This window comes from Aotus nancymaae, unplaced genomic scaffold, assembly GCF_030222135.1.
Source record: "Aotus nancymaae isolate 86718 unplaced genomic scaffold, 86718_ANA_hifiasm-v0.15.2.pri h1tg000053l, whole genome shotgun sequence".
Taxonomy (NCBI): Eukaryota; Metazoa; Chordata; class Mammalia; order Primates; family Aotidae; genus Aotus; species Aotus nancymaae.
In genome coordinates this window covers 13,587,372-13,609,472 of record NW_026988467.1, presented here as the reverse complement: position 1 = coordinate 13,609,472, position 22,101 = coordinate 13,587,372, and the positions used below count along the sequence as shown (strand labels likewise).

Here is a 22,101-nt window from a genome sequence, read left to right as displayed (position 1 = left end):
AGGGTGCTGGTCCAGTCTGCAGGTGCCACTCTAGGAGGAGGAGCTATTATATCCCCTCCTCTTCCACTTCCTTTTGCAACCAATAAAGGCCATTTGTGCCATTAGAAACCGCCCCCCAACACACACACACACACGCCAGGCCCCCTGGCTCACGCCTGTAATCCTAGCAGAGTTTGAGACCAGCATGGCCAACATGATGAAACCTTGTCTCTACTAAAAATACAAAAATTAGCCAGACATCGTGATGGGTGTCTGTAATCCCAGCTACTTGAGAGGCTGAGGCAGGAAAATCACATGAAGCCAGGAGGTGGAGGTCGCACTTCAGCCTGGGCGACAGAGCAAGACTCTATCTCAAAAAAAAAAAAAAAACCCCACAAAAACTATTGGAATAATAAAGAAATGGTAATCGTATAAAAATTTTGAAGGCTAGAACTATTTTAGGGCTCTGAGAATTTTGTACTTTGGAGGATCACCTTTTCTAGCCCTTTGTACCGTATTGTACTTACTGCAAATTAATATTTGGAATTACATCTTCTGTTTTGTTTTGTATTGTTTCTTTGAGACAGGATCTTGCTTTGTCACCCAGGCTGGAGTGCAATGGCACAGTTATGGCTTACTGCAGTCTCAACTGAGTTACAGATTCTAAAATATAGAAGATCTCAGCTTAAGCATCCTGTTGCCACCATGCTTGGGATTTTGTACAAGTCTCATTTCAGAGGAGCTTTGATAGTTTCAGTCACAAAATACTATTACTGTCTTTACTTTGTAACCAAGCTTTATGCCTTTGATAATTTAGCATGGGTGGTGCTCTTTCTTGTGAAAATGGAGCTCTGGTTTTGGGACTTTCATAGCCTCTTCCAGCTACTGTGCTTATTTTTCCCTGTGATGTGGATGTAAGACTTTTTTTTTTTTTTAAATCATCACGTTTAAAGACGCTTTGTAGCCAGATGAAGTGGCTAACGCCTATGATTCCAGCACTTTGGGAGGCCAAGGCAAGAGGATCCCTTGAGGCCAGGCGTTCGAGACCAGCCTGGGCTACATGGTGAGATCCCCATCTCTACAAAAATAAAAATAAAAAAATTAGTCAGGTATGGTGGTATGCATCTATAGTCCAAGATACTTGGAGGGTGAGGAAGAAGGATTGCTTGAGCCCACAGATACGAGCCTAGGGGAGAGTGAGACCATGTCTTAAAAAAAAAAAAAAAAGAATATTCTTTGAAATTCCCAAAGCAGAAATATTGGAGAAATAACTGTTTTAATTATTTACATTCTCTATGGAATATGAATTTTTAAAAATAGAGCATTTGGGATATTCCCTTTGATAAAACATGTAAACTCCTTAATGTTTAAATTTTCTAACAAAATTGTCTGAAAGAATCTAATTACTCCCTCACCCTAATCTGCAATTAGAGACTGGTTTTAGAAGGAGGAAAACCTGAGATTTTTGAAATGTACTTATAATAAAAAACAATTGTTTAATGAAGAGTCCTGGCTGGAGCCAGGCGTGGTGGCTCACACCTGTAATCCCAACACTTGGGAGTCTGAGGTGGGTGGATCATGAGGTCAGGAGTTTGAGACCAGCCTGACCAACATGGTGAAACCTCGTCTCTACTGAAAATACAAAAATTACCTGGGCGCGGTGGCATGTGCCTGTAATCCCAGCTACTCAGGAGGCTGAGGCAGGACGGAGAATCTCTTGAACCTGGGAGGCAGAGGTTGCAGTGAGCTGAGATCATGCTACTGCGTTCCAGCCTGGGTGACACAGTGAGACGCCGTCTCAAAAAAAAAGAGTCCTAGCTGGGCACAATGGCTCACGCCTGTAATCCTAACACTTAGGAGGCTGAGACAGAAGGATCTCTTGAGTCCAGGAATTTGAGACCATCCTGGGTAACATAGTGAGACCCTGTCTCTACAAAACAATTAAAAATTTAGCCGGGCATGATGGCATGCGCCTGTAGTCCTGGCTACTTGGGAGTTTGAGGTGGGACGATTGCTTGAGCCTAGGAGTTCAGGCTGCAGTGGGTGATGATTGCTCCACTTCACTCTAGCCTGAGAGAAAGAGGGAGACCCTGTTTCAAATAACAAAAAGTAGGCCAGGCTTGGTGGCTCATGACTATAATCCTAGCACTTTGGGAGGCTGAGCTGAGAGGATCACTTGAGGCCAGGAGTTTCAGACCAGCCTGGCTAATGTAGTGAAACTCCATCTCTACTAAAAAGACAAAAAATTAGCTGGGCATAGTGGCATGTGCCTGTATCCTCAGCTACTCAGGAGGCTGAAGCATGAGAATCACTCGAGCCTGGCAGTCGGAGGGTGTAATGAGCCAAGATTGTGCCACCACACTCCAGCCTGGGTGACAGAGTGAGACTCTGTCTCAAAATAAAATAATAATAAAATAGTCCTATGAGATTCTCATTTAGGCAGAAACCCCAAGCAAGATGCCCTGAGACAGTGTTTCTGTATGCTATCATGAGTCCCAATCAAAATCACTTCCTAACTGAAACGTCAGTAGCCTTTCTGAATAAAACACAATTGTTTATATATCTTGGTGTACCTGACTCGTTCATTTCGTGCATCGATGTAGGTAAATTGGAGGGTGACTGAGGGGAGAGTGCTGTCAGTTGTGAGGTGGTCTTCTAACATTAGAGTATGTACATGATGGTGATAGTTGCTTTAACAGTGTTCAGTCTTCAAAAGTGTAGCTGTTGGAGAAGTAAGAGCATCAAGCAAGCAGTGGGACACTTTTGGTTGGGAGTAGAGTCTTGATAGAGAATACTGCTGCATCAGAGGTCTTTTTAAATGTGTATTTGGTTATGTGGCAAATGAGTCTAGAGCATTCTCCTATTGGTGTCTTACTCAGCTCAGGGTGCCATAATAAGATACCATAGATGGGTAGCTTAAACAACAGAAATTTATTTCTCACAGTTCTGGAGGCTGGAAATTCAAGATGAGAGTGTCCGCCTGGTTGGCTTCTAGTGAGGGCTGTCTTCCCAGCTCCTAGTTTGCAGACTGCTACCTTCTTAGTGTGTTCTCATGTAGCAGAGAGTGAGCTCTGGTGTCTCTTGTGCTTCTTATAAGGGGATTAATCTTATAATGAGGGCCTACCCTCATGACCTCATCTAAACCTAATTGTCTTCCAAAGGCTTTATCTCCACCATAGCATCACATTGGCGGTTAGAGCTTCAACATATGGATTTGGTGGAGGACACAATTCCATCTATACCAGTTGGATTGGAATTAGTGTGATTTGCCAGTGAAATCTCATCTTTAGTTTCTTTCAAAATGTTAGAAATGCTCCATCTGGAGGAAGAGTGGTGTTGGCAGTAGGGTGGTGCTGTGCTGTCAGTTGTGAGTGTAGGGATAACAGATCTTGCAGCTAGAAGAGACCCACAGCTAGTACTTCTCAGACATTTCCAATGAGGCACCACCTCCTCCCGTTTACACCTGCTTTTGTGGCCCCTGCCCTCATGGAGCTTATATTGTAATGGGAAAGAAACAAAAAGCAAGTAAATTATGATAAATTATGAAGGAAACAAACAGAATGAAGTATAGAATAAGGGGAAAGCTTTTTTTTTTTTTTTTTTTTTTGAGGCAAGGTTTCACTCTGTCATCCAGGCTGGAGTGCAGTGGCACAATCATGGCTCACTGTAGCCTCTACCTCCTGCCTTAGCCTTCTGAGTAGCTAGGATTACAAGCATGCACCATCACGCCTGGCTAATTTTTGTGTTTTTTTGTAGAGATGGGGTCTCACTATGTTGCCCAGGCTGTTAGGGGAGAGCTACTTTAAACAGGAGACTTTGTTTTATTTTGGCTAAGACCTAAAGAATGAAGAATGGAGGGAAGTGAGAATGGCCTTGTGCCTGGTGCAGCAAAGAAAAGGATATGCTAGAGGAGCTTAAGGCAGACCTTTGTGGATGTAGCCTAAGGAGCAAGGAAGAGAGTGGCACTGCAGAGCTGAGATAAAGACAGGAGCAAGCTTATTCATAGACTAAGGTGCAGACTCAGGACACTTTGAGATTTTAATGAGAATGTCATCATCTGGATTACTTTTTTTTTTTTTAAAGAGACAATCTTGCTCCATTGCCAAAGCTGGAGGGCAGTGGCACAATCATAATTCACTTACTGCAGCCTCAAACTCCTGCGCTCAAGTAATCCTCCTGCCTCAGCCTCCTGCATAGCTGGGGCCACAGGTGTGCCCCACCACATCGGGAAATTTTCTTTTTTTTTTGTGGAGCTAGCATGTCACTATGTTGCCTGAGCTGGTCTTGAACTTCTGGCCTCAAATGATCCTTCTGCCTTGGCCTCCCAAAGTGCTGGGGTTACAGGCATGAGCCACTGCCCCTCCCTGCTTCAATTTACATTTTAAAGCACATTTTGCTTCTATTTAAGAAATGAAGGAAGGCAAGAAAGTAAACCAGACTAGATAGAAGGCCATCAATATTGACAAGACTTAGATAAGCGTATATCATTAAAAAACTGACAAGACTTTTTTTTTTTGAGACAGAGTCTCACTCTGTCATCCAGGCTGGAGTGTGGTGGTGCAATCTCAGCTCAATGCTGCCTCCATCTCCCAGGTTCAAGCAATTCTCGTGTCTCAGCCTCCCAAGTAGTTGGGATTACATACCCAGCTAATTTTTGTATTTTTAGTAAAGACAGGGTTTTGCCATATTGGCCAGGCTGGTATGGAACCCCTGACCTCAAGTGATCCGCCCACCTTGGCCTCCCAAAGTGCTGGGACTACAGGCATGAGCCACTGTGCCTGGCCAAGACTTCTTAATGAATTAGATATAGGTGCGTGAGAAGGCGAGTCAAGGGTGACTTATGTTTCAGGTTTATACGCTACATAGATGATGGGGCTGTTTGCTGAAGTGGAAAAAAAATACTGGGGAGAGGTTTAGTTTTTGGTGCCTATTAAACATTTAAGTAGTGGTACCAACTAATTCATTGTTACGAGAGTTTGACTTTTTTTTCTTTTTTGAGACAGAGTTTCACTCTTGTTGCCCAGGTTGGAGTACAGTGGCATGATCTCGGCTCACTGCAATCCCCTTCCTGGGTTCAAGCGATTCTCCTGCCTCAGCCTCCCGAGTAGCTGGGATTACTGGCACCTGCCAGCACACCCCGCTAAGTTTTTGTATTTTTCGTAGAGATGGGCTTTTATCACATTGGCCAGGCTGGTCTGAAACTTTTGACCTCAGGTGATCTACCCACCTCGGCCTGGGATTATGGGCATGAGCCACCACTGTGCCCTCCTGAGAGTTTGACATTTAAAACAGAGGGCTTGACTTCCCTTAAATGACAGCACGGGCCAGGCACAGTGGCCCACACCTGTAATCCCAGCACTTCAGGAGGCTGAGTGGGAGGATGGCTTGAGGCCAGGCCAGTCTGAGGTCAGGATGGCTTGAGTTCAAGGGTAGCCTGAGCAACATAGCAAGAATGTTTCTGCAAAAATAAAAAATAAATGGCTCTGCAGTCTTTCAGTTAAATTCTTCTCTCATCCTTCACTCGTTCGTGTAACTAATATTCATGGATTGCCTACTATGTGCCTGGTATTGGTCTATATACCAGGGACACATGAGTCAATAACATACTTTGGGAGGCTGAGTCTCAGCCCTAATGAGACCACATTCAAATGAAGGAAGATAATGAGATACCAGCTCGGTTGGGAGACCCCCCACCCAGGTGGGCCGAAGGTATTTGAGAGGCAGACACCCAGATAGCACAACAGAGTGGATCTATCCTGGGGACCAACAGCCTGAGAGCCTGCGGGACTGACAGCTCTCCAGACTGAAGGCCCCAGCAGAGATTCATCCACGTATTTATTTGCTCTTTTACAGGTGATTCTTATTAATACACAGGTGTTCTACATATACACATAACTCAGGAATATGCCAGGTAGGCAGCTGTTACCTGCCTACCACTAATTACAAACGAAAAATATCTTCCACAAGGGAACCATGGGGGCAGGGTAAACTTAATGTTTCTCAACAGGAAGACAGATATTAAAAATCACAAATACATAACATAGTGTGTTAGAAGATGGACAGTGCTATTGAGAAACTACAGTATGGCTGGTAAGATTATAACTAGGGGGATAAGAGAGAAGGCGACATTAGAACAAGGACTTGATGGGTACAAGGAGTGAGCCATGTGAGTATCTGAGGAATGAACGTTCCAAACAGAAAATAATCAGTGCAAAGACCCAGAGTTGGGAGAGTGCCTGGGATAGTCAAGGGGTATTGAGAAATGCACTGTGACTGGAGCAGAGTGAACAAAGGAGAGTGCACAAGGAGAGGAGGTTGGTCAGATAATGAAAGGGATGTATCACATATGTGGGGCTTGCTTTTTTTTTTTTTTAAGACAGAGTCTCGCTCTGTCACCAGGCTGGAGTGCAGTGGCGCGATCTTGGCTCACTGCAACCTCCAACTCCCTGGTTCAAGTGATTCTCCTGCCTCAGCCTCCTGAGTAGCTGGGACTACAGGCACGTGCCACCACACCCCAATAATTTTTGTATTTTTTTTAGCAGAGTCGGGGTTTCATCATGTTGGTCAGAATGGTCTCAATCTCTTGACCTTGTGATCTGCCCTCCTCAGTCTCCTAAAGTGCTGGGATTACAGGTGTGAGCCACTGCGCCTGGCCCGAGGGCTTTCTGGCTGTTTTAAGGATGTTGTCATATTCAGTGAGTGGAATGGCTAGTTGTTTGGGTTTCTGAGAAGAGGACAAGTATGGAAAAAGGGGGACCATTTAAAAGCTTGTAGCAATAATCTAGGCCAAAAATGATAGGCACTTGGAGTAAAGTATTTGCAAAAGGTGAGGACTGGGTGGATTTGATGGAGCCAAAGGGATTTGCTCATAGTTTGGATGTAGAGTAGGAAAGAGAAAGAGAGCATTCAAGATGACTTTTCAGGTTTTTAGCCTGGGCATTTGAAAGGTTAAAGTTACCATTAACTGAGAGGAGGAAGACTGGGTGATCAAGGTTGGCAAGGGGTAGGAGAGATGAGAAATTCCACTTAGAACGTATTGAGTTTGAGATGATTATAGGACATCCGGGTGGAGATGTATGTATACAAAGTTCAGGGGAGATACACCGGCTGGAGATAGCCATGCAGGGCTCATTAGCATATTAGGTAGTAATACGGTTTGGCCCTGTGTCCCCACCCAAATCTCACCTCAAATTGTAATCCTCATAATCCCCATTTGTCAATGGCAGGACCAGGTAGAGGTAATTGGATCATGGGGGCAGTGGCAGCAATCTTGGCTCACTGCAACCTCTGTCTCTTTGGCTCAACTGATTCTTGTGCCTCAGCCTCCCAAGTAGCTGGGATTACAGGCCTGTGCCACCACACCTAGCTAATTTTTGTATTTTTTTTTAGTAGAGACAGGGTTTCTCTATGTTGGCCAGGCTGGCCTTGGCCTTCCAAAGTGCTGAGATTATAGGCATGAACCACCACATCCAGCCAACAATATGTACTTTTGATCTGATGTGATGAGAATGGCATTATATGTCTATGGTTTTCTGTCTCAAAAACAACAACAAAAAAAGAGAATGGTGTAAGGATTGAATCTGGGAGACTCCAGCATCTGGAGATCAGGGGACACGAAAAGGAGCACCCAGTAAAGTAGGAGAACATCTGGAGAGTGTGGCATCTGGGAAACCAGCATACGAGGAAAGTGTTTCCAGGAAAGGAGGAAATAATCAACTGTGTCGAATGCAGCAAAGAGGTCAAGTCATGTGAAGACTGAGAATTACCCTTAAATTAACAGAGCTTTTTAGGTGAGTGATAAGGATGGAAGCCTGTTTGTAATACATTTTAGAAAATGGGAGAACAGGCCAGATATAGTGGCTCATACCTGTAATCCCAGCACTTTGGGAGGCTGAGGGAGGCAGATCACAAGGTCAGGAGTTTGAGACCAGCCTGACCAACATGGTGAAACCCCATCACTACTAAAAATACAAAAATTAGCCAGGCGTGGTGGCACAGCTTGAACCCAGGAGGCAGAGGTTGCAGTGAATTGAGATCTAAAAGAATAATCATATCTTCCAAAATCACTGAGTAATCTTGCAGAAAAGCTAATTTACTTTTAGAAGTAGGGGCAGGAAAAAGTATTGGTCATATCAGATGTCAGTAGGAAGACCACAGGGTATCCTTAAAAGCTGGTAAGGGAGGAAGACCAGTGCTAGAACTGTCTAGAAATAACTGTCCAGAAATAACTGTTTAGAGTATCATTGTCTTACAGTGTAAATGATACCTTAAAAGGGATACATATGGGGCTCTCGGTCCCATTAATGAAGGTTACTGTCTGTGTCTAGTGAAAAAGCTTAGTCTTAGGTTCTCTTCTGTCCTTTCCTGAGCCTGTGATAATATTACCAGGAAATGTCTAAACAAGGGAGTCTGGGACTGATACCTGGTACCAGGTATAACTAGAGCAGCTGATAGTAGAATCTATTCTGACAAAACCCAAAACAAAATAAAAAAGACAGTAGAGTCCATTCTGGGAAAAGATTTCCCAGCTCATCCTTTGGCTTAGGTCCCAAATGTTGATGCTAACATTGAAATAGCTGGATGTGGATTTAAAAAAATTATTTATTTATTTAAAGACAGAGTTTTGCTCTTGTTGCTGAGGCTGGAGTGCAATGGCATGATCTAAGCTCACCACAACCTCTGCCTCCTGGGTTCAAGCGTTTCTCCTGCCTAAACCTCCTGAATAACTAGGATTACAGGCGCACACCACCACACCCAGCTAATTTTTATATTTTTAGTAGAGATGAGGTTTCACCATATTTTTTGTAGAGATGGGGTTTCGACCTGTTGGCCAGGCTGGTCTCAAACTTCTGAGCCCAAGTGATTCACTCGCCTCGGCCTCCCAAAATGCTGGGATTACAGACATGAGCCACCATGCCTAGCCTGGATATGGAATTTTAAAAAATAATGTATTAGTAGTGGGAACAGGGAGGAGGAAAAAAAGGGCAAAAAAAGAATAATGTATTAATATACTTGTTGCCATTAGATTTTGCTTTTTAGCATTGTTTTGCATCATACACTTTATACATATTTAAAATTGTAATATGCAAATGTTATGAGAATGCCAAATCTGTGCCAATGGGGAAGAAGTGGATGATTATTAACTGCTAAATATCAGACAGTATAACAATATAACACACATGCCTTTCAAATACACTCTGAGCCTCTATTCTATGTAAACAAGTGATTGATCTCATTGTTTTAATATTTTCCTTGTGAATGAGACAATCCAGTTGTACTCACAGATCTTTCCATAATTACCAAATGTATTTGTTACTAAAACATATTAATATCTGTCCTTAGCTATTTCTCCTCCATGTTGAAAATCCTGCATCCTTTAACTTGTCATTGGGTCAAACTCATGAGCCTTTTCTATTCTTTCTTAAAACCCTCTAAAATAAAACTCTCTTATTTTATACAGAAGTTGGTAGTATCAGTGAAAATAAGCATGACTTTCCTTAGAATTCTCAGCTTTCAAATTTACATGATATGACCCTGTCTGCCTACCATCTTGGCAAGCAGTTTTTGTTTACTCTTGGGTTCCACATGCAGTTAAACTCTCAAACCATCTAGCATTGTTTCTCTTTATTCTCAGGGGTCCATGTAATCTCCTCCTAACAGTACTTCATGTTTTATTACCACAATAAATTTCATTTTCCTTGTATATCTCCAGTACTATATAGATTAACTTTATGTCCTAAATGTAGTTGTAAAAGGCTAATCCTAAATGGGAGAGGAACACCAGATACTATCCTGTGTGATTTCTAACTTCTGCTTCCCAGGAATTGACCCTCTTGGTTTCAAGGACACTCAGTAGTGCCATGGACAAACTCGTGGCTCATGCTCAATGTTTGGCTGTTTAGTTTCTATGTAATTAGGATCATGCCAGTTTATCAAGTTTTCCATTGTTTGTGACTGTGAGGAGACGTTGTAAAGAGTCACCAGTGTGCTGTTCCTAGGTGGGTAAGAGCTGTGATGGGTCATTTATTAACTTACTTATAAATATCATCTTGAATTCTGTGAGACTCCTTTGCCCTTTTTTATTTATTTATTTTGAGATGGAGTCTCACCCTGTCGCCTGGGCTGGAGTGCAGTGAGGCGATCTTGGCCTACTGCAACCTCTGCCTCCCAGGTTCAAGGGATTCTCTTGCCTCAGCCTCCCGAGTAGCTGGGATTACAAGCACGTACCACCACGCCCAGCTAATTTTTTATATTTTTAGTAGAGACAGGGTTTTGCCATGTTGGCCAGGCTGGTCTCGAACTCCTGACCTCAGGTGATCCACTGCCTCAGCCTCCCAAAGTGCTTGGATTACAGGCAGGAGCCACGACGCCCGGCCTCCTTTGTTCTTTTAAAACTCAGAAGCTATTTCTCATTCTTCCTTGGGGAGATTAACTCTTGAACTATGGCTTTTTATTTTTCCTTTTCTGTTTTTGGGTAAGAGATAGGGTCTAGCTTTGTTTCCCCAAGTGGAGTACAGTGGCATGATCATAGCTCACTGCAGCCTCTTATTCCAGGGCTGAAGCGATCCTCCTGCTTCAGCCTCCCAAGTAGCTGGGCCTGCAGGCATGCACCACCATGTCCTGCTATTTTATTTTATTATTTGTAGAGACAGGATCTCACTATATTGCCCAGACTGGTTTTGAACTCTTAGCCTCAAATGATCCCCCTGCTTTGGCCTCCCAAAGCGCTGGGATTACAGACATGAGCCATCGTATGCTTTAATTGACACTACTTTTCAAATAAATTGTGCCTCTTACAATTTTCTCTTTTCTATAGTTCTCTCTAGAAGTGATTATGGGTTGTGAGTTTTATATTCGATTTGTTGGCTTTTATGTTGTGTCCCTTATTTGTCTTATCTCCCATTTTAGTAACCTTTCTGAAATCCCACTGCAAAATCTCAAAATGTTTCTTGCTACTTGATTTACATATGTGAGTTACAGGGTGGTTGCATTTTATGTGATGAATGGGTTCTTAAAGACCTCACAATGAATTTTAATTCTAATAATGGATTGCTGGTATTTCTGTTTACTGGCTAAAGTAGTTGATGGTGCCATGTGACACCAGTACGAACATGGTTTACAGTTAATTACCAGCTTTTACATTAGCTATTCTTTTTTTAAAACAGTATTAAGACATAATTTGTATGGGGGGAACATATATTACTTATAGTAAAATGAACAAATCTTAAGTGCACAACACACACACACACACACACACACACACACACACACGGTAGTTAGGGATCATTGAGCTGAGATCATACCACTACACTCCAGCCTGGGCAACAGATCATATGTATACAGTCACATGATCATTACCTAGATCAAGATACGAAAACTTTCTTCACGTCAAAAAAGCTCCCTCATTGGCCGGGCGCGGTGGCTCAAGCCTGTAATCCCAGCACTTTGGGAGGCCGAGGCGGGTGGATCACGAGGTCAAGAGATCGAGACCATCCTGGTCAACATGGTGAAACCCCGTCTCTACTAATACAAAAAATTAGCTGGGCACGGTGGCGCGTGCCTGTAATCCCAGCTACTCAGGAGGCTGAGGCAGGAGAATTGCCTGAACCCAGGAGGCAGAGGTTGCGGTGAGCCGAGATCGCACCATTGCGCTCCGGCCTGGGTATCAAGAGCGAAACTCCGTCTCAAAAAAAAAAAAAAAAAAAAAAAAAAAAAAAAAAAAAAAAAAAAAAAAAAAAAAAAGCTCCCTCATGTCCCTTTCCTGTCTGACAAGGCTTTTTGAGACAAGTAATCCTCCTGCCTCAGCCTCCCAGGTACCTGGGACTACAGATGCACACCACCATGCCTGACTAATTTAGTTTTAGCTCCCTCGTGCCCCTTCCCTGTTTGTACCACCCCCATAGAGGTCAGCTACTATTCTGACTTCTAACACTATGGCATTGTTCTGTTCTTTTTTTTTTTTTGAGACAAGATTTCATTCTGTCACCCAGTACAATGGCATGATCATCATAGCTCATTGCAGCTTCAGCTCTTGGGCTCAAGCAGTCCTCCTGCCTCAGCTTCCCAAGTAGCTGGGACTATAGATGCATTCCACCATGCCTGACTAATTTAGTTTTTGTAGAGATTGGGTATTGCTATGCCTCCCAGGCTGGTCTTGAACTCCTGGCCTCAAGCAATCCTCCTGCCTCAGACTCCCAAAGTGTAGTTCCGTGTTCTTGAACTTCGTATAAATGGAAGTCTACAGTAGGTAGCATTTCGTGTCTGGCCTCTTTGTTTGAACATGTTTTTGAGATTAATCTCTGTGGTTGCATCTGTCAGTAGTTTATTCCTTTCCCTTACAATGAGTGTTTCATAATATGAATATACCACTTTTTTCTTTTCTTTCTTTTTAATTTTTGAGACAGAGTTTTGCTCTTGTTGCCCAGGCTGGAGTGCAATGGCACGATCTTGGCTCACTGCAACCTCCATCTCCCAGGTTCAAGCAATTCTCCTGCCTCAGCCTCCCAAGTAGCTGGCATGCGCCACCACACTCAGCTAATTTTTTTTTTTTTTTTTAATGTAGAGACGGGGCTTCACCATGTTGGCCAGGATGGTCTTGATCTCTTGACCTTGTGATCCGCCCACCTCAGCCTCCCAAAGTGCTGGGATTACAGGTGTGGGCCACTGCACCTGGCCACTTTTTTCTTTTTTGAGACTAGAGTCTCACTCTGTTGCCTAGGCTGGAGTGTGCAGTGGCACAGTCTTGGCTCACTTTACCTCTACCTCCTGGGCTCAAGGGATCCGCCCACCTCAGCCTCACAAGTAGCTGGGACTACAGGCGTGCCACCACCACATGTTGTTAATTTTTGTATTTTTTTGTTGAGACAGGGTTTTATACCATGTTGCTCAGGCTGGTCTTGAACTCCTGGGCTCAAGAGATCTACCCACCTCAGCCTCCAAAGTGCTAAGATTGCAGGCATGAGCCACCATGCCTGGCACCCACCTTTTTTTTTTTTCAAGCTTGTTCTCCTGTTGATGGATACTTGGGTTGTTTCTACTTTGAATATAGCTGCCATCAAAATTGTTTGTACGTTTCAGTGGATATATGCACTCATTTCCTACTTGTCAACTTTAAGTGATATTGTAGACATGGTAAGCATACCAGAGACCTATTTCCTTAGTCCTGCTCCATCTAGAAAGATCTGATGATATAACCAAGTATTACAGAGGTTTGGGGAGGAAAGACCACTTGGCTAATAATAAATGATACAATTCATTATTAGGGGCATGTAACCTAAAGTAATGTGAGGAAGATGTTGTAGGAGGGAGGCTAGTTAGTAATACCATAAAAATGATGGTTTTTGTGCCAGGCAGGCATACTTTTTCATTTAAGCTCTGTCACTTGCTGGTTACAGGTTGTTTAACCCCAGTTGCCTTACCTTTAGGGTAGAGATGGTAACACCTACCTTTCATAATTTTTGTTCATATTACATACAATACAGTACTCAGTTGGAGAGGGTTTCTGGGAACTGAGGATGAAGGTGACATCTTTTTAGATACTGAGATACTAGCTAAGGAGTAAGTTGGTTTTTTTTTTTTTTTTTTTTTTTTTTTTTATGAGACGGAGTTTCGCCCTTGATACCCAGGCTGGAGCGCAATGGCGCGATCTCGGCTCACCGCAATCTCCGCCTCCTGGGTTCAGGCAATTCTCCTGCCTCAGCCTCCTGAGTAGCTGGGATTACAGGCACGCGCCACCGTGCCCAGCTAATTTTTTTTTGTATTAGTAGAGACGGGGTTTCACCATGTTGACCAGGATGGTCTCGATCTCTTGACCTCGTGATCCACCCGCCTCGGCCTCCCAAAGTGCTGGGATTACAGGCTTGAGCCACCGCGCCCGGCCGGTTTTTTTTTTTTTTAAACCAGGAGAAGCTAGTCTTTCAGGATCAAGGAGTAAATTATCAGGGTTCTTTGGATGAGAGGTCAGGCAAACTGACCTTGTCTCTAGGGAATCTGAAAGAAACAAAAAGAATCTAGACAAGAACTTTACATCCATTCAACAGGATTATTTTTGCAGTTGCCATGTTCTGGGAACCCTGGTTGATATTTTCATGAAAATGAAATATTCCTAAGAATTCATCAAATGCTAGTCATCGTTCATGTAAAGGCTAGAAGTTATAACATGAGGAAAAGCTATGGATTTTTATTTACACAAATTTTGATGACTAACAGGTCTTTTTACCCAAAGTATCCTGCTTGCTGCCACCTTGGGTCTCAGGGATAGGAAAGGTAGCTAGGGATCAAAGTGTGACTGATAAGATCCTGCATAATCTCCCCCTCTCCCCACCTCTCTACCCCTTCTTCTTCAGCCCCTTCTTCTTCAGCCAAGCCATTAGCTACTAGAGAGTTGCAGTGACTCGACGGGCGCGGTGGCTCACGCGAGTAATCCCAGCACTTTGGAAGGCCGAGGTGGGCAGATCACCTGAGGTCAGGAGTTCAAAACCATCCTGACTAACATGCTGAAACCCCATCTCTACTACAGATGCAAAAATTAGCCGGGTGTGGTGGTGTGCACCTGTAATCCCAGCTACTTGGGAGACTGAGGCAGGAGAATAGCTTGAACCCAGGAGGCAAAGGTTGCAGTGAGCTGAGATCATACCACTGATGATGATATGATCACACACACACACACACACACACAAACACACACACACATACACACACACTACACACACACAAGTTAGGGATCATTGAGCTGCGATCATACCGTTGCACTCCAGCCTGGGCAACAGACTAGATGCTGTCTTTGTCTCTCTGTCTCCGTCTCTGTCTCTGTCTGTCTGTCTCTCTCTCTCTCTCTCTCTCTCTGTCTCTGTCTCTCTCTCTCTCTCACACACACACGGTAGTTAGGGATCAAAGTATGGCCAAACAAGGTCCTGCACAATCATCCTGTCCCCTCATCTCTCTGACCTCATTGCCCTGCTGCATTCGTGCATTGTATTAACCTCACACCTGGGCCTCTGCTCTTGCTATTTCTGCCTGGAACGCTCTTCCTTCATGTCCCTGTAACTCTCTCCTTCACCTGCTCCACAGGTCTTTATTTGTATGTCTCCCTCTGTGAGGCATTCCCTAACTACACAGTTTCAAAGGACAACTCCCCTGATTCCTTTTCCTCCTGTTTTTTTTTTTTTTTTACCCCTCGGCACTTATCACCATACAACACACTGTCTTTCTTCCCCTCAGAAAGCTATACGCTTCCTGAGGCTGAGGGCTTTTTTGTCTGTTTTGTTCACTGCTGACTAGTACCTGGCACATGGTAGTTGCTCATAGAATGGAATTATATATATACACACATATATATGTATGTATGTATATCTCATTATAAGTAAGAGATTTGAACTTTGTTTATTTATTTATTTTTTAAGAGAGACAGTCTTGCTATATTGCTCAGGCTGGTCTTGAACTCCTGGCCTCAAGTAATCTTCCCACCTCAGCCTCACAAGTACTGGGATTATAGGTGTGAGCCACTGCACCTGGTCTAGACTTTATCTTGAAGGCTCTGATGAATAAGTGAAGGATGATTAAAGGAAAGGGACATGATTATATTTATGAATTCATCCCCAGTCTTCCCTTGGGAATTCTTTTATGGACAAATCCTAAGCACTTCAAGCATCTAGTTGTTAGGTCTAATTAAATTGTTTTCTCCATTTAATGCTGCCTAACTCCATCTAGCAGAGATACTGGAAGTGATGGGGTTTGCTGTGGTTTGAATATTTGTTCCCTATGAAATGCGTTGAAAGTTAATCTCCAATGTAGCAGTATTGAGAGGTGAAGCCTTTAAGAGGTGTTTGGATCATGAGAACAGAAGGGATTAATTCGTTCCTGGATTCATGGGTTATTACTGGAGCGGGGACTGGTAGCTTTATAAGAAGAGGAAGAGGCTGGGCGTGGTGGCTCATGCCTGTAATTTCAGCACTTTGGGAGGCTGAGGCAGGCAGATCACTTGAGCTCAGGAGTTCCAGATGAGCCTCCACAACATGGTGAAACCCTGTATCTACCAAAAATACGAAAAATTAGCCAGGTGTGGTTTGCATGTCTGTGGTCCCAGCTACTCGGAAGGCTGGTGTGGGAAGATCACTTGAGCCTGGAAGGTGGAGGGTGCAGTGAGATTGAGCCACTGCACCCCAGCTTGGGCGATAGAGTGAGACTCCATCTCAAAAAAAAAAAAATAGGTTGGGTTCAGTGGCTCATGCCTGTAATCCCAGCACTTTGGGAGGCTGAGGTGCGCAGATCATGAGGTGAGGAGATCAAGACCATCTTGGCTAACATGGTGAATCCCCGTCTGTACTAAAAATACAAAAATTAGCTGGGCACGGTGGTAGACGCCTGTAATCCCAGCTATTCAGGAGGCTAAGGCAGGAGAATAGCTTGAATCAGGGAGTTGGAGGTTGCGGTGAGCCGAAATAGAGCCACTGCACTCCAGCCTGACGACAGAGTGAGACTCCGTCTCAAAAAAAAAAAGTCAATACAAGGAAAACATAAAGAATAGGCCAGGCATGGTAGCTCATGCCTGTAATCCCAGCACTTTGGGAGGCTGAGGCAGGTGGATCACTTGAAGCCAGGAGTTCAAGACCAGCCTGGCAATATGGTCCGTGTCTCTACTAAAAAAAGTACCAGAAAGAGGCTGGGCATGGTGGCTCGCACCTGTAATCCCAACATTTTGGGAGGCTGAAGTGGGTAGGTTTCACCTGAGGTCAGGAGTTTGAGACCATCCTGACCAACATGGAGAAAACCCATCTTTACTAAAAATACAAAATCAGCCGGGCATGGTGGTGCATGCCTGTAATTCCAGCTACTTAGGAGCTGCGGCAGGAGAATTGCTTGAACCCAGGAGGTGGAGATTGCGGTGAGCTGAGATGCCACCATTGCACTACACCTGAGCAACAAGAGTAAAACTCCCATCTCAAAAAAACACCAAAAAAAAAAAAAAAGTCAGACATGGTGGCACATGTGTAATTCCAGTTACTCAGGAGGCTGACTCACAAGAATTGCTTGAACTGAGATTGCGCCACTGCATTCCGGCCTAGGGAACAGAGTGAGACTCTGTGTTTAAAAAAAAAAAAAAGGCTGGGTGCAGTGGCTCATGCCTGTAATCCCAGCAGTTTGGGAGGCCGAGGCAGGCAGATCACTTGAGGTCAGGAGTTCGAGGCCAGCCTAGTCAACATGGTGAAACGCCATCGCTACTAAAAATACAAAAATTAGCCGGGCGTGGTGGTGCATGTCTGTAGTCCCAGCTACTCGGGAGGCTGAGACCAGAGAATTGCTTGAACCCGGGAGGCGGAGGTTGCAGTGCACTGAGGTTGCGCCACTGCACTCCAGTCTGGGCAATGGAGTGAGACTCCATCTTAAACAAACAAAAAATAGAAAATAACTGGATGATGCAAGAGATAGATGGGGTTGTTTAAAATGAATATAAAATATCTATAGAGGCAGTATTTATATGGATGGATAGATTCATAAAGGAAATCCAACCTAAGTGGGGAAAGGGTAGCAAACTGACGAATTAGGATTCTGTTGATAATTTATTACAAATTTATTTTTAAAGGAAATTGTTCTTATTAAAGTGATGTGCTTTTGACTAAACTGGCTGTGAAGTATTTGAATATCTATCTACATTTTTCTGTTTTCATAGAAGCAAAGCACCCAAGGTCAATCTCGATTAAGAAGGAGTAAGATGTTATTTAAGAGAATATTTTGAGTTATTTATTATTTTAGCTTCTCCCTGACCCATGGGCCTATTCCTGGTTAATCTTCATGAGGTGGTGGTTTTTCCTTGTTTCCTCTAGCCCTTTGCAGTCCTGGGACCACCTGGACCTGTGATGGTCTCAGGACATGTGAATGAGAGCACAACCAGTAGTTCCCTTAGGAAAGGAAGGAATCCTTCCTGTTTATTTAGAAAGTTCAGATCCTGGGATTTTTTCCAGAATACATGCTTTTTTAAAGGTGTATACACATTACCTCCTGCTAGAGAGAAGAGTGGGAAAATTTTCATAGCACAGATCTGTGTAACTTTTGGTCTTCTCAGGGAGAATAAATAAGATTTTTACCGTATTTCGGTTTGGCTCACTCTCAGGGCTGATTAGGATTTTTCTGTTTGACACTGGGCGGGAAACTTTATGATCGGTAACATTGTTTTCACTTCTTAAAGTCCCTACTTGAAAGAGTACCCCCCCCAACACACACACCCACATTAGAACTGTAGTTAACAAATCATCAGATTAAACTAAGACTTTGAACCTCTCCTCCCTCAGAAATTGAATCAAAAGACTACTTGAAATGGTAACAAGAACTATTACTGGTTTTCGTGTTGTTAATTTTTAGCTGATAAGTGCTGCGGTTTTCATCAAGTGGTCTTTCATGTTAGTTAAGAAGTGAAAACAGTGCCAGCAGAGAATTTCCTTTAGTTCATGCCTGTGGCACAGATAGTTAGACAAGATCTAAAAGTTTCTCATGCCCATTACAAAAGTTCCTGTTATTTGGGTATTTCATAAATGACCCATAGAATGATGTTTTTAAAGATGTGGATATAGTTGTAAGTATAAAAACGTATACCCTGAATACCCTGAATCCTGAGATCCAGACAAGTTTTGTCTAATACCAGTGAATGTTGATGTCAATCAGTAACTATTCTGGCCTTTGTACAATTGAGTAAAATAGGAAGAAAAAAATTGGAGTGGTAGAAGGAAAGACCCAAAGAAATACTTGGCTTTAACCCCACCCAAAGGTTGCCTGATGGGCTCTAGGATATGTCATGATTAACTGGAGCTGATTTTGATCTCAGCTCATGAGGGATCTATAACCATTTGGCCTTCCATGGATGGCTTCAGTTCAGCAAACATTTTCATAAGAAATAGTCCCTGTCTTCTGGGATAGTATAATCTTATTGGGGAGAATCTAAATGGATAATTTCAACACCCCTGATTAGAACTGCAATTAAAGAGCACTCCTGGGTAGAACCAAGTCTTAGGAAGCAGTTTAGGGGTTCTGTAACTTTGTATTTACTTCCTATTTCTTTCTTTAAAGCATTATATTCTTGTATCTTCCATGGGCATTTATATAAATCCAAAGACTTGTAATTATTATTGGCCACACTGATGTTAAGTTGGAAATAGTTTTATTACCAGAAGAGAACCTGGTATATGTTCCAGATAGAACCCCTGTGGTCCTTGGGCTGCAGTAATTGGAGAACATTCTGAATACTTGTCTTCAAGGTGTTCACAGTCAAGACAGATTTTATACTCATTAATTTTGAAGTGTTTTTCTCAGTTGTCCTTTCATCCCTCCCTCCTCAAACCACAGAACCATGAAACGTGCTTTTGTTGTTGTTGTTCCCCTTACTTAGTATTTCCGGTAAAATCAAAATACTTTAAGGTCAGGTGTGGTGGCTCATGCCTGTAATCCCAGCACTTTGGGAGGCTGAGATGGGCAGATCATTAAGTCAAGAGATGAAGACCATCCTGGCCAATATGGTGAAATCCCATCTCTACTGAAAATACAAAAATGAGCTGGGCGTGGTGGCATGTGCCTGTAGTCCCACCTACTTGGGAGGCTGAGGCAGGGGGATCTCTTGAACTTGGGAGGCAGAGGTTGCAGTGAGCTGAGATCGTGCCACTGCACTCCAGCCTGGGGACAGAGCAAGACTGTCTCAAAAAAAAAAAATCGAAATAGTTTAGAGTAAGAAGTTAAATTACAACTCCAGCAGTTTTTCTTTAAGGGATTTGTTTCCTCCTAAGTAATATGTGCCAGCCTATCATCTAGTGCCCTCTGGGTTTTCTGATTCTGATGCTAATATGATGTTCTGGGAAATGTCTGTCCAAATTATTCTTCTCTTGATCTCTGAACTCTTGCTATGAGGTCAGTCACTTCACATACTACCACGATGACAGCTCTACCAAGCCAGATGCTTATTAGTCAGAGCTTTCCAAGACCCAGCTTTGGTTTTATCAGCAAAATCCATCCTTCCCACTCCCTCATACACACACTAGTTTGAGGCTCCTCACTACCACAAAACAAAAACACACAGCATCTGTGTGGTATGGTTTTAGTTAATCTGGTCTATCTGACCTTACTTTGCTGTCACGGCCAGTTTTGTGTGTGAAGGAATGGTATACTGCCTATGGAGCTGGAATTGCAAGGAAATGCTTTGTATTGGACCCACCCTGAGAAAGCAAGTCTGCATAGAGTGGTTAAGATGGGGAGTATGACCTGAACCTCATACTTTTTACATCCCATTATTCATTCTTTAATGTTCCAGGTTACTATAAATATAATAATTTGAAAGCATCAAGGGATTTTTTTTTTCCCCTGACAGTCTCTGTGTGTTGCCCAGGCTTGAGTGCAATGGCACTATCTCAGCTCACTACAGCCTCTGCCTCCCAGGATCAAGGGATTCTTGTGCCTCAGCCTCCTGAGTAGCTGGGATCACAGGCGCCCACCACCACGCCCAGCTAACTTTTGTATTTTGTAATAGAGGTGAGGTTTTGCCATTTTGGCCAGACTGGTCTTGAACTCCTGACTTCAAGTAATCCTCACACCTCAGCCTCCCAAAGTGCTGAGATTACAGGCGTGAGCCACCGTACCTGGCCTAACTGCCAGTTTAAAAGCAATTTAGAAAAAAATAAAAAATTAAAAAATTTAAAAAAAAGCAATTTAGACCATGCCCCCTTTAAAAAATAAATCACATACCAAAACATTGTGGGATTCCATGAGCTAAGTGGACATTTCACCTAGTGCTTTTCTTCTGCATTCATTGGCATTCTAGTGAGTCCCAAGGTTAAATTTGTCATAGTTTTCTTGTTTTTAAACTTTACTTCTTAAAAGTCCCTTATTCCTAGTCCTAGATCCTTTCTGTTTTCAGAGTCATAGAAAACTATTAGCAAATCACTTATGTTGCTATTTAAAAAAAAAAAAAGTCTTAAGGTGACTTTCTTGAAAGCCAGAAGTTGGTACAATCAATTTCTTCCTTTTGTTTATTTTGCAGTATAGGTTCAGTGGCTTATAGATGATGACCAAGGAAATGTTCATTTATTAAAAATACTGGCGGAGCATGGTGGCTCACACTTGTAATACCAGCACTTTGGGAGGCTGAGGCAGGCAGATTCTTGAGCCCAGGAGTTCAAGACCAGCTTGGGCAAGATAGGGAGACCCCATCTCTACAAAAATTTTAAAAAATTGGCCAGGCATGGTGGTATGTGCCTGTAGTTCCAGCTACTTGGGAGGCTGAGATAGTGAGGTGGGTTAGTTAGGCTTGAGTATGAGAGGTTGAGCCTGCAGTGAGCCAAGATTGTGCTGCTGCACTCCAGCCTGGGTGACAGGGTGAGATCTTTCTCAATAAAAAGGGGAGGGGAGAGTCCTAAAGTAGTTCCTTTCAGCACTCCTTTAATAAAGGCATTTGTCAAGTAAAACCCATTTTTGGACTTGTGTCCTTATTCTTCTATGGGAAATGAAAAGTTTTTTTGTTTTGTTTGTTTTTTGAGACAGAGTCTTGCTCTCTTGCCCTGGATGGAGTGCAGTGGTGCGATCTCAGCTCACGGCAACCTCCACCTCCCGGGTTCAAGCGATTTTCCTGCCTCAGCCTCCTGAGTAGCTAGGACTACAGGAGCGCGCCAGCATGCCTGGCTAATTTTTTTTGTATTTTCAGTACAGACAGGGTTTTACCATATTGGTCAGGCTGATTTCGAACTCCTGACCTCATGATCTGCACGTCTTTGCCTCCCAAACTGCTGGGACTACAGGCATGAGCCACTGGGCCCAGCTTTTTTTTTTTTTTGAGATGAAATTTCACTCTTGTTGCCCAGGCTGGAGTGCAGTGGCGTGATCTCAGTTTGCAAACTTCGCCTCCTGGGTTCAAGCGATTTCCCCTGCCCCTGCCTCCCAAGTAGCTGGGATTACAGTGATGCACCACCACGCCCAGTAATTCTATATTTTTAGTAGTGATGGGGTTTCTCCATGTTGGTCAGGCTGGTCTTGAACTCCTGACCTCAGGTGACCCCCCGTCTCGGCCTCCCAAAGTGCTGGGATTATAGGTGTGAGCCACTGCGCCCAGCTGGGTTCTTTATATTCATATACAGAATGTATGCACAGAAA

At 43.4% G+C, this 22,101-nt stretch overlaps 1 protein-coding gene across 3 annotated transcripts in view; it reads left to right on the top strand.

Moving 5' to 3' along the window:
* FBXO42 (F-box protein 42) overlaps nucleotides 1–22,101 on the top strand; it is a 95,539-nt gene that overhangs the window by 52,319 nt on the left and 21,119 nt on the right. The window lies entirely within an intron of this gene.